General features: G+C 33.8%; 1 protein-coding gene and 3 non-coding genes across 10 annotated transcripts in view; all 4 read left to right on the forward strand.

The window, feature by feature from the left end:
- The window catches only part of heph (polypyrimidine tract-binding protein 1 heph), a 919,983-nt gene that overhangs the window by 350,893 nt on the left and 551,775 nt on the right, over positions 1 to 17,315 (forward strand). The window lies entirely within an intron of this gene.
- LOC149426955 (5S ribosomal RNA) lies at positions 1,967 to 2,085 on the forward strand. Its single transcript, XR_016303323.1, has one exon. It is a non-coding gene; the product is annotated as a 5S ribosomal RNA (ribosomal RNA).
- Positions 2,409 to 2,527, forward strand: LOC149426956 (5S ribosomal RNA). Its single transcript, XR_016303324.1, has one exon. It is a non-coding gene; the product is annotated as a 5S ribosomal RNA (ribosomal RNA).
- LOC149426957 (5S ribosomal RNA) lies at positions 2,851 to 2,969 on the forward strand. Its single transcript, XR_016303325.1, has one exon. It is a non-coding gene; the product is annotated as a 5S ribosomal RNA (ribosomal RNA).

The raw sequence follows: 17,315 nt of genomic DNA on the forward strand, positions 1-17,315 counted from the left end.
AATGAAAATGCGAAGGTTTTAATTGATTATTTTAAACTTAAATCCTCTTTGTAGTTACAGAAAGTGAACTTCTTGTATGTGTAAAAATTAACTATCTCTAATAGAATCTGATGGAATATAGTTCCCGTTAAGCTTGCCTCATGTTGCAGTTAATAATGTCCACAATAGCTCTCAATCATTTTAATCAGAGATTACGAAGGAAACTTTTGTGCCTCTGTCCCATTGTCGCAGCGTATGGGGATTTATTTAATAATACGGTTAAATCCCCCTTCCCCGCAACACGAAATCTCTTCCATCTTCATTTCTAGGCCATCCTTCAAAATTATAAAATTAAATCCTTCATCAAAAAGCTCGGGGCCAGTGGTTAGCAAGCTTTTGGAAAACTCTACTCCTATTCCAACTATAATGAAATGAAATATGGTAACTTTGTGTATATCATAAAGTTATTTCAACAAAAGAAGTTGTTCTCATGGTTGAATATGTTGTTGAAACCAGAAGTGATGAAGGGATCAAACTGCATATATATAGTATAGTCTCAATGAGCATTGTCGACGAGTATTGTGAACCAGAAAAAGCAATGAAAAACAGGTGTCAAAAAGAGCGCTTCGTCCACAGAATAAAGAAGAACCCAAGTAATGTCTAGCAAGAAACGAGGTTTAAATTACCAATACAAAACTGTGTTTACGAAATTCAAATGTGATGGATATCTACCCTGTCAGGCGAGTGTAAGTTAGACTGGACAATTGGGCTAAATCAAATATCTGTTTCCATTTAAATTTATTGGACTAAATCGAACATCTATTTCCATAAAGATTTGTATGGAAGGCACTTTTAGTGTTCTTCTTTATTCTATGGATATATCTAACATCCCAAGTATGTATTTTATATATAAATAATAGGGGTGAATATCAAAAAGTTATTTTTTTCCTGGTTTTTATTACGATTTCAAAACGTGGACTAAAAGAAAATGCAATACCATAATGAACAAAAAAAAATTAAAAACGAATGATAATATTTCAATTATTTTGTATTTTAAAGATTTTTTTTTCTACATTATCTCCATACAGGAAAGGAAAATATTTTCCCTCAGGGCGTATGTCATCTTTAGAAATACTGTGTGGAGGGTGTTTCTAAGAGGAAGGAGTGGAATATGTAGGGAGAAAACAGAGTTTTTAACTCAACGAGTCAAACGACGAGTTCTCATGAGACAAATGTCAACCGTGTACATATGTTGGTCGCGCATAAGGTTAGTAAAGTTCATATTAGTAAGGTTACTAATATCAATCATTCATAATATCATCTTTCATAGTAAAGTTGATCTGTGACTTTAACGCAATGCTTTGGTTTCCTCAATAAAATGCAATGGACGTTAAATGCAATATGATTGAAGGTTTACTACTCGTATTATAATTTTGTAATGAAAGCTCTACAGCTTAGGTACTGTGGTTGTCAATTTCTGGTTGGGCCTGCAAATGGATTGAAGTAACTAACAATGGGCTTTTCTAAGAAAATCTTTAGATACAGAATCTCTCTTTGTCAAGTGATTATATCCACTGTCAGGCGATTCTATGAGAGTATTTATTTGCTATTTAAGTCATTCGCTGGCGTATTTTGATCTATATTGATCTTATTCCTTTTTGTAGTAATATTAATTATACTTGGCTTCTTTCTACAGCGTTAATTTTGAGAGTGAAATTGTTGATGTCAAGAGCGCTTTTCTAAAAAAACAATTTAAGTCTACAAGTAAATTACCATAAATATATTTTATTGGTTTATTTCCAAATTTTTACTGTCATAATGTACAACGATATAACTACATAAAACAATAAAAAAGTGGGTGTGTCAAGCCTACGCAAGACAGAAGTGAAACTTCTAGTATTCTTCTCTCTTATTATTAGGGCTTTTTTATACTAATTTTCATATATTTATTGGCAGGTAGAGTAGAAATTAATATTGTTTAGCGTTTGCCAACGACCATACCATGTTGAACACACCGGTTCTCGTCCGATCACCGAAGTTAAGCAACATTGGGCGCGGTCAGTACTTGGATGGGTGACCGCTTGGGAACACCGCGTGCCGTTGGCCCATTTTTTATGGTAATTTCATGTTTTTTTTTATTTTTTTATCGTTACTATCATTAATAATATCATAAAATTCTTTAACTTTTCAAGTATGCTACAGGCCTAAAATATTACTTAGTGGATTGATATTATGGTCAACCATTGAAAAAAAAAAATCCTGCAAAGTTATGGATGTAATTACGATCTTTTTCAAGCGCGTATGTAATGATTATTTTTATCAACGTCGCACACACCTTGCTAATGTTTTCAGTATTATTAGGGCTTTTTTATACTAATTTTCATATATTTATTGGCAGGTAGAGTAGAAATTAATATTGTTTAGCGTTTGCCAACGACCATACCATGTTGAACACACCGGTTCTCGTCCGATCACCGAAGTTAAGCAACATTGGGCGCGGTCAGTACTTGGATGGGTGACCGCTTGGGAACACCGCGTGCCGTTGGCCCATTTTTTATGGTAATTTCATGTTTTTTTTTATTTTTTTATCGTTACTATCATTAATAATATCATAAAATTCTTTAACTTTTCAAGTATGCTACAGGCCTAAAATATTACTTAGTGGATTGATATTATGGTCAACCATTGAAAAAAAAAATTCCTGCAAAGTTATGGATGTAATTACGATCTTTTTCAAGCGCGTATGTAATGATTATTTTTATCAACGTCGCACACACCTTGCTAATGTTTTCAGTATTATTAGGGCTTTTTTATACTAATTTTCATATATTTATTGGCAGGTAGAATAGAAATTAATATTGTTTAGCGTTTGCCAACGACCATACCATGTTGAACACACCGGTTCTCGTCCGATCACCGAAGTTAAGCAACATTGGGCGCGGTCAGTACTTGGATGGGTGACCGCTTGGGAACACCGCGTGCCGTTGGCCCATTTTTTATGGTAATTTTATGTTTTTTTTTATTTTTTTATCGTTAACATCATAAAAAATTTTATATCATTCTTTAACTTTTCAAGTATGCTACAGGCCTAAAATATTACTTAGTGGATTGATATTATGGTCAACCATTGAAAAAAAAAAAGGCGTTAAAAACAAAAAAATTATGTGCGATGGCCGAGAATCGAACTCGGATCAACTGCTTGGAAAGCAACTACGCTGACCATTACACCACCAACGCCAGTTGTCGAGATGAGCTAAGAAGCATTTATATTTTACTTCAAAACTTTGACTAGATCAAATGAACTTTAATCGGTCCCGCATTTTCGTTTCGGTCATGAGTTGGTTTTACTCCGGTACTCGAAATTGCATGACGCGGGTAAAGAAGTTTCACTTCAAAAATCACATTTAAAAAAAGTGAAATTAGAAAAGAATATCAATAAATGTCATGCCGTTGAGTTACGTAAAAGGTCTTAAAAATGAACAGCTTTTCAAAAAAATTGAAAATCCGTAGTTAAGTTCCGATCGAATTTCAGCAAGTATACATATATTTATAAATTTCTGTCGGTGGCTTTTAAAATTTATTCCTTTATTATTTAATACCCTTAAGAACTCCTGTATTCATCAGTGAAGTAAAGTTAAAAAAACTTGTTCAAACCATAGAGTTCATATTTCATCGTGAAATTACTGCAAACTTCTAATAGATATAATAAAATGCAAGCACGGGAGAAATTCCGACTAATATTAATGGCCCTCCGTTGCGCTTAGTATGGTCTCGCTTGAAAATGCGTTGTTTTTAAAGTACGAGAGCAGAGAACAACAAAAAAAAACGGCTTACAAAACGTTCCTTCATAAAAGTAACTTGCGGTCATAATTACATGATGTGTTGTCGGTCAGAGGTTTAAAATATGAATTACAGCAGCCGGACTCTCCTGTGAACAATGATGGGATGTTTTCCTAATTCGCTTGTTTTAGAACGTGAAGCCGAGAATTATTTTTTCATCTCTTTAAATTATTTTCGTACTTAAATAATTCAAATGTATTTCTTTGTGTGATTTGTCAACAAATAATAACATTGATATATTAAAGCTCCAGCTGGGGTCTAAAACAGTATCGTTGATCTTGAAATTTCAGAAATAAAATTTACAATCCCAGAGAGTTGAAGAGTTTTACTGCAATGGCCAGACCAACAAATTTTCTCACTTGTGTCTATTTTCAAATTTTTTTAAATATTTTTCTCTTTATGTAAGTTTTTACATTGAAATAATAAAAAAATGCCTTTTTAAGTTTGTAATATTTCCACTAAACATAATATGTTACTTCACTCTTGGGTAAAAAATATTTAAATAAAAACATATGTAAATTTATAAATGAATGTTTCTTTTTTGTGCCATACAGCTTCAAAAACTACTGGGCCGATTTCACTGAAAGAGTTCGTATTACGTAGTCTCACGTCTCGATTACTGCAACGGCATTTATGCTAGCCTTCCAAAATATTAAATTGACAAACTTCAATCAGTGTTTAATGCAGCAGCAAGGCAGCAAGGGGTTTCAAAATATTCGCGCATTTCAGAACACCATCGTAACCTTCACTAGCTCAAGTGACATGAAAGAATCCAGTACAAACTGTGCTGGATGGTGTTTAAATCCATCAATGAACTGGCCCCACCCTACATCTCTGAACTATGCGTCCCGGAAAACACTGGTCTGAGGCAGTCAACTCTTAGATCAGCAACATCATCAGCTGTAGCCAGACTGATAGAACCTATGCGCAAGCCAAATACTATGTTTGGTGATCGCGCTTTCGTATCTGTATCTGGGCCGAAGGCTTGGAATAAACTCCCTCCGGAAATAAGATCCATAACAAGTCCAACAGAATTCAGTTCTAAACTAAAAAACTACCTTTTTTAGCTGTCGTACCCTTAAATTAAATATACCATTCCTGAGAGAAAGTCCAGTTATATTTAATTTTCCAATTATGTCCTAAATCTTGTATCTAAATTTCGCTAATAAACAATTAGATAATTTTAATTAAGTGTTAATCTCAAGTGACCTACCAGGTAAGTATTGTTCTGTATATTATCTCCATAAATAGTTAAGTAATAACATAGATCACTGTAGAAATATATTATAAGTTTTTACAGCGCCCTTGAGGTGATTTTGCACAAAAACGGCGCTATACAAGTCATCCAATTATTATTATTTATTATTATTAGTGACAGGAGTGTTTTGAGAGTGATTAAAATGGTACAAGCTAATAAACAATTAGATAATGTTAATTAAGCGTTAATCTCAAGTTAAATACCAGGTAAGTATTATACCTACCGTATATTATCTCCATAAATAGTTAAGTAATAACATTGATCTCTGTAGAAATGTATTATAAGTTTGTACAGCGCCCTTGAGGTGATTTTGCACAAAAACGGCGCTATACAAGTCATCCAATTATTATTATTTATTATTATTAGTGACAGGAGTGTTTTGAGAGTGATTAAAATGGTACAAGCTAATAAACAATTAGATAATGTTAATTAAGCGTTAATCTCAAGTTAAATACCAGGTAAGTATTATACCTACCGTATATTATCTCCATAAATAGTTAAGTAATAACATTGATCTCTGTAGAAATGTATTATAAGTTTGTACAGCGCCCTTGAGGTGATTTTGCACAAAAACGTCGCTATACAAGTCATCCAATTATTATTATTATTTATTATTAGTGACAGGAGTGTTTTGAGAGTGATTAAAATGGGAGAAGAAGTCGGAGACGCCCCAAACCGAGTCGAATAAAATTCGATTTAATCTAGTTTCTTAATAGCTATAATTTGGTATATATTAGTGAATGGTGGACAAAGTCAGGGACACCCGAGGATGACATGGCAATATCAAATTAATAAAATATTTCAGTGTGGTAAAATGTGTCGTGCGCTATGAAGAAATAAAGGGGGTTTTAGAAGAATGTATGACTTAAAAATTAATGCTAAAATAAGGCCAAGATGCCCAAGGCAGAAATCGCACGATCAAGTGAAACATATACTTTTTAAAAGTAAGCTTTTTCAGTTGTTAGGATAATATTATTGCCACCCTAAATATGCACCCAGTTTTTCGGTACACTAGTATTCACATCCTCAAAACTTTACTCCTTACCATTAATAACCCAGAGCAACGACGGGTATACGTCACCTAGAAATTAAATATATTGAAGCCTAAATATCCATTTTTAGTTTTTTTTTTTTATATATTGTTCTTCAGTAACTTGGTACCTACAGACCTCTAAATACCTGAAAGTTTTTGTACAATGTTCTTTAGGAACTTGGTATCTACGGCCTTTTACATACCTGAAAGTTTTTGTGCAATGTTCTTCAGAAACTTGGTACCTACGGACCTCTATATACCTGAAAGTTTTTGTACAATGTTCTTCAGGAACTTGGTATCTACGGCCCTTTACATACCTGAAAGTTTTTCAATGTTATTCGTTCTTTGTACAATTTTCTTCAGGAACTTGGTACCTACGGCCCTCTAAATACCTGAAAGTTTTTCAACGGTATTCTTTCGTTTTGATATATGAACTACAAATACAAGGTAGGACTCTTCTCTATATTGATTAAAATAATAATCTCTCTAGGAACAACTCGTATGTTTTAGCACTACTCGACTATGATTAGTTATTCCGGCTGCGAAATTATTATATAAAAGGAAAATACGGGTGCGCACACTCCTAAATTCCTAAGTAGTGGAGATTATTATTTCTGAAAAGGAGACAGTGGGCCTCGGTGCATTGCGTTCTGTATTCAGTTTGTATTGCTCAATGCAACCGGTAGGCATTTATTATCCAAGTACTGGCATTATGCTCCCACACACTTACATCTCCCATCTCTACACTCTACCCTTACTGCCACAAACTCCTGCTCACTGGTTCTCTTCTGAACTTATCTCGGCGCAGCATCGTGGGAATGGCATTCAGCTCTGTACCGATATTACATTCGCAGTATGTATTATGTTGGTATTATTGGGTACAATGCCTTATTGTGTTCATGTTGTTTACTTGCAGTTAGATATCGGAAGATGAGAACAAAGAGAGTCTTGTTTGTTTTCTTATGAAACCTGCCTCCGGAGAACGAATTAACTGAACGTAAATATATTTTCAGTTATTTTATATAAATGTGGAAATAAATCGATTGCTCACCGTAAAAATGAACGGAAAATCTAAAAAAATGCAATAAACAAAGCAATTGAGTGGTACTGGTTTAGAAAAGAAACACACAGAAAATTCTCTGCGAACATTGAAAGATAAGAGAAACAAAATATTATTTATTATTTTTAATGATAAACTTATGTTTAAGATACACGGTTTTTTATGGATAGCACAAAGGATAACATATTATTTTAAGTAATAATTATTAGCCTGAAACAGCTATATAAATTGAAAAAATCTTGCGAGAAGAAATACATGCCGCAAACGGGAATTATTACTTAAAAATAATAAAATATTATTAACTTATTTACGCCCTGGTGGGATTTTATATGAAATAAATGTAAGTGATGTGCATAGTTATGTTAATTATTTGTTGTACATAGTAACAATAGTAAATCAAAACCAATGGTTTCTTCATGAGGAGATAATGTATACTTTATTTTAATTCTGTAAATATAAAGCTGTGTAGCCTATAGAAACTAGTTTTATTGTGCTGCATTTAAATTAAGCTCTGACACATTTTTTTCTTTCAGTACCAATTTTATAGACACAAGTAGATTCAGTGTATTTTTTTTATTTCGCTTTAACCACTAGTACTAAAAGTCTCGGTGGTGTTTTATTTTTAACCAACGGGTTTTTAATTTCAGCATATTTTTTGTTTATTTACCCTTAACCACCAGCCAATATTACTACCACCAATGACCATTGCACGAAGTAGACGGCTAAACATTTTTTTTAGAAAAGGTTAATTATTTCGGCAGTGTTAATTTTTTTAAGTTTTCGCTTATTTTTAATGCGCGGTTCAAAATTCAACGTAATCGGCGGCGAAAATTCTAAGTCGACTTCAAACAAATAAACTACAAGCATATATTTTTGCTATTTGTTTTTGGGGTGTTATGCCGTGTTGCGCTAACTCCTTCTTTAGCCAACGTTTCATAATAACACATCTGCCCTGATGATGGACACTGCAATGCTGTCCGAAACGTTGGCTAAAGAAGGAGTTAGCGCAACACGGCATAACACCCCAAAAACAAATAGCAAAAATACTTTTGGCCGTGAAAATCTTAAATCATATTTTACGAGCATATATTGTTCTCAATATCACCTAATTATTGTTAAAGAGAGTCAATCTATTGAAGATATTCGTTATAATTACTCGTTATTTTATTTTTTACATTATTTTACATCACCCGTCATTGCTGGGGACTTATGAATGATTTGGGGTAAAGTTAATTAGGTCAATTCTAGTGTACCTGTCAAACTACATTTGAAAAGTGGAAATACTATTAATGTATTATAATAAGTATTTGTTTAGTACGTCTCATTTTAACACAAATTATTATTTGATTCGTTTGTTTTCTACCATTCACTCTTACTAGACTCACACAGCTATAGATCGACTGCATAACGTTGGTAATAGATTTTAGAATGTTGTCAACATATTCAAAAATTTCGTATTAGAGATTAAGCGCTTTCTTCATAAATACTTTTTAGAAATGTAAAAGTTCACCACTCTGTAGAAAACATTTTTTCTATATTTAATTTCTGAGTTCTCGCAAACAAGTAAATATTGTTACATGTTTAAAAAAATGTACGTATTCTGTGACATGTATGTATGCACATCGAAACTGACCCTACAGTTCAGGCATTACGATTTTTACCCGCGTTGTGTGTTGTTTGCCCTCAACCACCCTTACGAACCTGCTTCGCTAACGATGAGTCTCCAGCAGCCGCCACGTGCGGTGGGCCCACACACTGTACCCTGTACTGGACACTGCTTACTGCACGGTGCTGGGATGTGCTGCGCTGCGGTCCGGGATCCCTATTACCTGACACGTGTCCGGAACAGCTCACCACGTGGGCTGTGGCTAGCCGCACAGAGCCAACCGCCCGCGCCCCCTGATTATATTCATTCACCGTTATACTTCGACAATTTTGAGACCGATGAAAATTAAAAAAAAGTTCTTTTGATCTGAATGAGCTGTCTTCCATTATTTAGGAATGCGTTTTTATTTAGCGACATTTCGCTCTTCTTTTTTGCGTTATTCGACAATTTTTCATGTTGCATTTTAATTTGAGAATGTTGTAGGAATCTGGGAGGTGTCTCATTGTACCTTAATGGTCGTGCCGTTTTCAGTTATTACCTTGGTTTGCTACGGACAACACCGGGGCTTCACCGTCTGCACGTTTTTTTTGAAAATGGTCGTCCTTTCGTCGCCACCCAGCGAGCCTTCCGGCTGTAATTGACAAACATTAACAAACATCGACTTTTTTCTACTTCATCTTTCCGGAAAAAATCTTTCTAAACGATAGTGAAAATCCGTTGCGTAGTTAGAGTAACTAAAAGCACAAACAAACAGACACGAACGGTGACTTTATTTTATACTATTTAGAGATATCGTCAAAATACTCCGTGTTATAATGTCGAAGTAATATTGACCATCACGGTTTTTATGTTTACATATACCCATTACCCATTAAAAAGGATTTTGGGTATGTATAATTTATATTTGAATATTATAAATTTATTAGCGAAATCTATTCTTATAAGTAATGGTATAAACCTCCAGTCATCTTAATGCTAGACAAGTTGTCCTGTGAGATGTTTTCCCGATGATCTCCCAGGGGGTACCCGGCCCATTGATCTCGCGGCGAGGTTTGTGATGTCTGACACATGTCCTACAAAAGGTCCGGCCCCATCCCTAAATGTGAAATGATCTGATTCTGCCCGACCGCTGACACGTCATTTAGGATCGTCGTCATCTACGCATTTGTCCCGTTTACCGTTTATTCCTACAGCTGTACATGTTTCTGGCAGGTGTATCATTACAATATGGTTTGATCCTGTCATCGTTGTAATAATGCCATTATTTAGGTTATTTGTGTCAAACTTGATATTCTTATAAAACAATATTGTATTCAATTAGATGTTTTTCGGCAAATCAGAAATGCTTTGATAAAAACTGGCAAATATAATAAACTAGCGACATTAAAATGCAAAGCAGAGTGGAAGATACTTTGAGCATCGCCAAAAGACCACTGTGAATTGAAATGTTGCTTGAAATGGCTTCAACTGTGTTTGGTGACCAAATGTAAATATCGAGGTACTTCCTTACACCACCCACCCCCTTCACTGGCCCACTGGCTCTATAAAAAGTTCGGTTATTTACAACAACAGAAGCAAATGTGAAAAGTGTCGTTATGTTAGATTAAACTACTAGTATTAATAATTTCTCTCCCGCAATATTTATTATTTAGTCTAGAACATCTAAAGTCCAAGTCCATCGGAGATATTTGTTTGTTGCTTTCAGTTACTTTATTAGGAGCTTTTCAGTTTATTTGATTTGTTTAATACGGCTTTACTTATTTGCTGAACTCTTTCCTTATACTTTATTTGTTGAACTCTTCAGTTTCATTTAATATGAATAACTTGTGAAAGCATTTTTGTCCCAATTTACTTAGCAAATAATGAGGGAAGAATATATTTCCGTTTGTTTTCAATTATTTTACTTGCAAAAAAAAATTTTACTGTAAAAATAATGGTATTATAAAACTGTAAAATAATGATTTCGACAGACACCGGTAAAATTTAATTCATAATTTTTATGTACATATTTCCTCAGTGAGAAATATAACACAAAAAGAAATACAAACATTTCCAAATTACCTGACAATATTTGAAAAACTCTTACTATCATAATTATAAGCGAAATTGAGATTGGAGGAATATTGCTATTTAATCCCTGCTAAAAATGGCACACATTTTTGGAATATCGATTAAAAGTAATCGTTTGAATTGTTATAGAATATAGTTAATTATGATTGTTTTACATATTGGATAACCAACACCTCTGCCACAGGTCTCCCTAAGTGGTTCGATAAGCTTGGAGATTTAGCAGGGGTGCTTGGGTTTATCGGATAAGTGTTCAGGACTCCTGGATTCGTAGATTCTAGAATTGATCCCTAGAATTCTACTCACTCCTCATACCTTTTTCCTTCCCAGAACATCCTCTCCTTCTTTTCCTTAAAAAGACCATCCATATCTCATCCCCAAAGATGACACAGGCCCCGAAGGAAATTATTTTTCTTAGGGCCTCCTCTGTGGGGTTAATGAAAAAAATATATATTCAAGATAATTTAAAAAATTGATATTTTGGTGCAACGAAAAAAGAATTTACTGAAATATCCTTATAAAAAAATCCAGTGTTCTTTAATTACAACATTGACAACAATAATTTTATGACATTGACACAAATTATAGACGTCGGCATCACTTTTCAATCAAATCTTTCATTTGTTAACCACAACGGAAATATTTAATACGGGCTTGTAAATATTGGGAATATAAATATATATTAAATATTAAAGCTTCAAAGACAGTCATCCAGAGGTAGACCAAAGAACTCCTGGATGACCCAATGCTCCAAAATCCTACAAAGAAACGGCCTAGATGAAAGCGACACTCAGAACCGAAGAAGCTATAACCTGAGAACGAGAAGAGCCGACCCCAACAGCCTACCTAGGCAATGAGTTGGGATATTGCTAGGAAGAAGAAGAGGGCTTGTAAATATTGGGATTTGTAACTAGGTTGTCTAGAAATTTCAACAATATTAAATGTATGAAACTACTATATTTTTTCTTTGTTAGAAGTCAATTTGAGTACAATTCTCCCGACTGGCACCCACATTACAATATTCATGTACAAGCTATTGAAAGAGTATAAAATAAATTGTTACGTTTTCCAAGTTTTAAAATGAGTATTCTAGCAATTTCGTTACACTACAACACTCTTTTAAATGATCTGAATATGCTTAAATTGTCGGATGGAAGGATTTTCACTGGCATGGTATTTCTTTATGAAAATCTAAATTATGCATTTGAAAGTCTAGAATTGCTTGCATTAATAAGCTTTCGGATTCCATTACTTAATACTAGAAGTCGTGATTTATTTCAGTGCTGTAATTTTGGGACTAACTACCATATTATGTACTCCTCATTGCTTAGATTACTTAAAGAAGGAAATAACCATATCGAGTCAGTGAACTTTTTAATTTATCACCAAATAAAAATGAATGATTGTGGCTGGAGTTATTCAATAAAAAGAAAAAAAAACTGTGTAATTTTTACTATTCGCATGTAAAAGCTCCTAACCAGGCGTAGTTAATGAAATTGTAGATCCGTAATTTAAAAAAAAAAAAACAGTATAATTCTTGACAATACAATTTCAAAACTTCTTGGTGTTACTTATTTTAAATTAAATAATCACAATAAGTCTAACTTGTCAGGGAACATGCTCCACATACCCAACCATGGTAATAATAGAATTAACCATTGTAAATTAATGCAGTTTGCTTTCAGTCCCGTTAGCCTTATTCTTAGTGCCTTTACTCCGTGTCGTACAATATGTGAAGGGGCAGGGTCTGTTAGTAAGCGGATAATTGGCTCGTAGAACGCGAACCGCAGCGGCGTAAAACCGTAGCATCGTAGCGTAGAAGCGAGCGCGGGTCCCGCGGCACGTCACTCCGCTGGGAGTCGTAGAGAGTTGAAACTTAGGTCCCTGCAATCGACTATACTGCGATCGTAGATTGATTGCTGCGCACCATGCTTATAGATACCATCCTATATATAATTTTATTGATTCTATTTGGTTCGAGTGTAATATGAATGTATGAACGAAAGTTACCAAAATGTTTGTTTATCATCTATTCATATTATGTTTTCTTTATTACGTATATTTCGCTTAACTTTAAATGTACACACTTAAATATCATGTTTTTAATCAAAACGTCACTTTAATTGGTGAAATCGTTTTTTTCTAAATTTATATATGAACACCAACTTTAACATTTTTTTAAATACATATTATGACGAAAACCTTTTATTCGTATGGTTAAAAAAATTACCGAAATTGTGTGTGAAAAAGAAGTAGTAAGAAAAATAAATTAAAATATAGGATTAATCTTTTGAAAAAATATTTGTGTTATGGTGACATTGATTTATAAGAAAACTAAAATTTTATTGCATACATTTATTACTCATGTAAAGTGGATCCAATTTGTATATCAAAATTTTTACATAAAAACATGTATAGTTTTTTGTTTCTCCTCTAAAGTTGGAAAACAAAAAACATCCCTTTTCCATTATCTATAAATTGAGCTCTAGTAGCTCGCGAATATGTTGAAAATAATATATTCTTGTTCTTATGGTGCCCTCTCCTAATGGAGGTCGGCTATCAACAGGGCGAAGCAGCCCAAAACTTTGCGAAACTACCCTTGTCACACAGATAACGAAGCCACAAAGTCCGTTGTCTTACTTTACTAAGTCTTTCATCCATTTTATCCTGGATTATCAATCAGCAGATTAAAAGTACAAAATATCGACTAAATACTAAATTAAAAATTTGGATTCTTGAAAAGATTTGATTTGGACTTGAAATGTAAATTTTTAAGGTTGCTCTAATTGCTGAAATTTTTGTTAGGTTTTTGCAAAGTGCCATCACCTCGTTTAAAATGTGGGGGGGTTGCGATGTGTTTTAACATCAGTGGTGGTATGTTTAATATTGAATGATTTACATGACTAAACTTTTTCTAAATCAATACAAACACTTTTTGTTAACAATAATAATGATTGGATTATCTGTATAGCGCCGTTTAATGAAAAAATCACCTCAAGGTCGCAACCACTATGTTTCATTATACAGGGTGTCCGGAAACTCGTAGTACAAGCGGGAAACTGGTGAATCTACATCACATTTGGAGTCGATTTTGTAGTATATTTTTTTTTTTATTTGAGCTTTCGTTATCGAGTAAATCGAGTTTGAAGTTGATTTTTTATTTTTTTTTTAATCAAATTCTTATAAATTATTACTGAAGATCAAAGTACCCAACTAATTAAAACTATTTGAAAGTAAAACAAATGAAGAAACTCGGATTTGAAGCATTATTTTGAAATCACCCTTCATTTAACCCGGTGTAATCATAAAATATTTCTGCTCTGCAGGGTTAAAACATCTGTTATTCAACCCTAAACACCAGAAAAAACTTTAACCCTAAAATAGGCGAAAAATATTTTTTTTTGGTTTTTTTTTTTTTTTTTTGAAAATGCTCAAATCAAAAAACTTTATGTTTTTTTGGGTTCCCCATGTGGTGTAGATTCTCCAGTTTCCCGCTTGTACTACGAGTTTCCGGACACTGTGTATACATTTAGTTCAATCGATTTTCTTGACAGTTAATCAATCATTCCACAAAAAATATCTGCATTTTTCAGGTATTTCATATTCCATCCCCCAAATAAAGCTTTTCCTGGTAATAAACTAATATGTATCCATTCAACAACCGTGCTTAAAGTTTTTAAAATTGCTATTCATCAATCTACGTAGTTTTATTTTTATGTTTATATGAGTTATTATGTTTTAATGAGAGACTAGATTAAAATGAATGTGAAAAAACAGCGTATAAATAAAATACATATCTTGTTGCTAAGCTGTGCTTTCTTATTACCAAAGCATTTTCTCTTAAGTTGTATTTAAATTAACCGTTGTTCGTTTATTCAAACGCTTTGCTAACCTAGAAAATAGTTTCTCGTTTAGTAAAATAAATTTATAATTCTTCTTCCCGACAGTATTACTCCCGCGTCTCCTGTTTTCTTTATATTTCCCTAACAAACCTACTGGAGATAATATTAGGATGGTCTCGGGGGTCTTGTGCCTAATGTACCCCCTCCCGCTATCTGCAACCCGCTGCTTGCTACCTAAATACTACCTTCCTACTACCCTCTGCCTATTTCTTCTTCAACTCCTTAAGCCGCCAGTTTTCAGCAGTTTCTCTGAGGACATTTTATTTCATTCGAGCAGAACTGCACTGAATTACTTTGAGCGCTTCACAATAGTCACCCGTTTTGTGATCTGCATCACTATAATTTTTTAATTGGTTTGAATTTAGTTGACATTTGTAAAACGTAATTTGTAACTAATTTATAACTTTCTTAGACCCAATAATAATATTATTGTATATATAAAAAAATAAAAACTTTCTTAGAATTTATATTCTGTATTTGTCTACGTCTTCAAGCATATAGCATGTTTTGTTAATATTAATACGTGCCGCCCAAATTTTATATTTGTCTGTCAGTGAAAGTTTACCATAAACACACATATTTATAATTTCACGCCTGGATTTGATAAAAAATATTCAGATCTAAATTTTGAATTTTTATCGAGCTTGGTGCACTTGTTGACGAATATTATTTCCATAAGCACTACAAATGAACTGGAAGGTTTGAGATGTTTTACTGCTGCAGAATACTTAATTTTGTTTTGTAGTTAAACCCATAAATATAATGCAGACAGCGTCCCGTCTTATAAGCCCATTTCTTCGGATGTTTTCATTTTGCAAACATAATGAGAACTGGAGTTTTGCTGTTTCTAAATACACGGTTGAGAGAGTTTTAATATTCCTCATACTTAATACTTTACAATATTAAATTAGAATTTCGCAAGAATCTCACGGGTGATGTGATGAACCGAGTGGGCACTGAATACACCCTTTAGGCTGTACCCCCGCCCGCTTACCTGCGTCTGGTTACCGACTCGTACCCGTTACCTGGTACCTGCTACCTGGCTGCCTGCTACCTTGTGCCTGGTATTTGCGAGGCAAAGTTTTCCCATTATTTATTCGGCGGCTCTCTAATGGAGTCTTGTCAACCGTGAATTCACTACCAGAGCTACATTAACTTGATTGTGTAATTTTTTCAATTTCTTTTCCTCCCTGGGAAAATATGCTTTTTAATGTTTTGTTATAATGCCGTGTCCCGCTTTTCTCCGTCTTGCAGTATTCCTTTCCAATTGCGAGTTTCTCTCGAGCAATTACATGTATGTTTTTTTTCCATCAACTTTGAAGAGGTGAAATGAAATAACTTATTAAAAAACATTTTAACCAAGATGAACCTTGAATATTTTTATTTATTTTAGGAACGTAATAGGAACGCATAGGCTCTGAGGGAAACTGTTTTCCTCAGGGTCTCTTATGTCTCCATTTGTAGCCAATAATCTTAACAGCTATCGAGGTATTTGTAGAAAAACAAAATAAACAAGACGAGTTCACATTCGAAAAAATAATCTTTTCTGAACGGCCACCAACTTGAAGTGGAAACGGACGTACAAACATATTTACAGACAGACTAAATACAAAACGGTCGAGTTAAAACAAAACTTCGACTTTGCAACTCAAGTTACATACCGTGATTTTCAACTTTTTTATGTGTAATAAACAACTTGTAAAAATTAAAAAAAAATATATTAGAATTATGTCTTGTATTATATCTGTATCTGTATTTGTATAGTACAGATACAGCCAAGGTATTCCGGTTAGGTTTATTTGTCGGTGGGTTAAGTACAGTTCCCTTTTGACGTCTGAAATATGTTTTACAATATTCATGCCGCCCTTGTGCCTGTGCTTGTGCCGCTTGTCGCGCGTGTGACCCTCCCACTCAAACACAAACTTTCACATATTTTATTCATTCCGTTTGCGAAAGGTTTCGATTATCATAAACTCGACTTTGCATATTTGCGCGAAATTTTTACCTTCAATAAAAGCAATAATCTTTTTTTAAAGATTGTGTTTTACGAAATGTTTAGAAATTCCCACTGTAAACATATTTCAGATGTCAAATGGGAACTGTACCTAACCGACCAACAAATAAACCTACCTGCAATACCTTGGCTATATCTGTATACAGTACCTACTATGCAAATAAACAAGACATAATTATAGGTACTATTTTTTTACAAACATCTATTAGTTGTTTATTATTAATAGTTATTTAATACACTTTAGAAAGGTTTATTGTCGTCAGAGAGGTTGGATTATAACCTCGCGATTTATAGAACTTCAAATCTGTAAATCGGTGTTCAGCTGTTGCTGCAGGATGTTGATTAAAACTCTCGAATTTTTACTGACGATAAATTTATTGCGAGAATGATTTTTTACAGAGGATTCTCACGGAACTCGCGGTGTAACGACGGTGGAGAGTAGTCGGTCAGGACGCTAGATACAAAATAAACTATGCTAGTCACGGTTATCCGCTACTGGTCTAGCAGTGATACCAGTGAATAAAATATTGTCAAATTAAAGCAATCCGTCTACAAC

The sequence above is a fragment of the Hesperophylax consimilis genome, chromosome 1, assembly GCF_061612785.1.
Source record: "Hesperophylax consimilis isolate HC1 chromosome 1, BYU_Hcon_1.0, whole genome shotgun sequence".
NCBI classification, from domain to species: domain Eukaryota; kingdom Metazoa; phylum Arthropoda; class Insecta; order Trichoptera; family Limnephilidae; genus Hesperophylax; species Hesperophylax consimilis.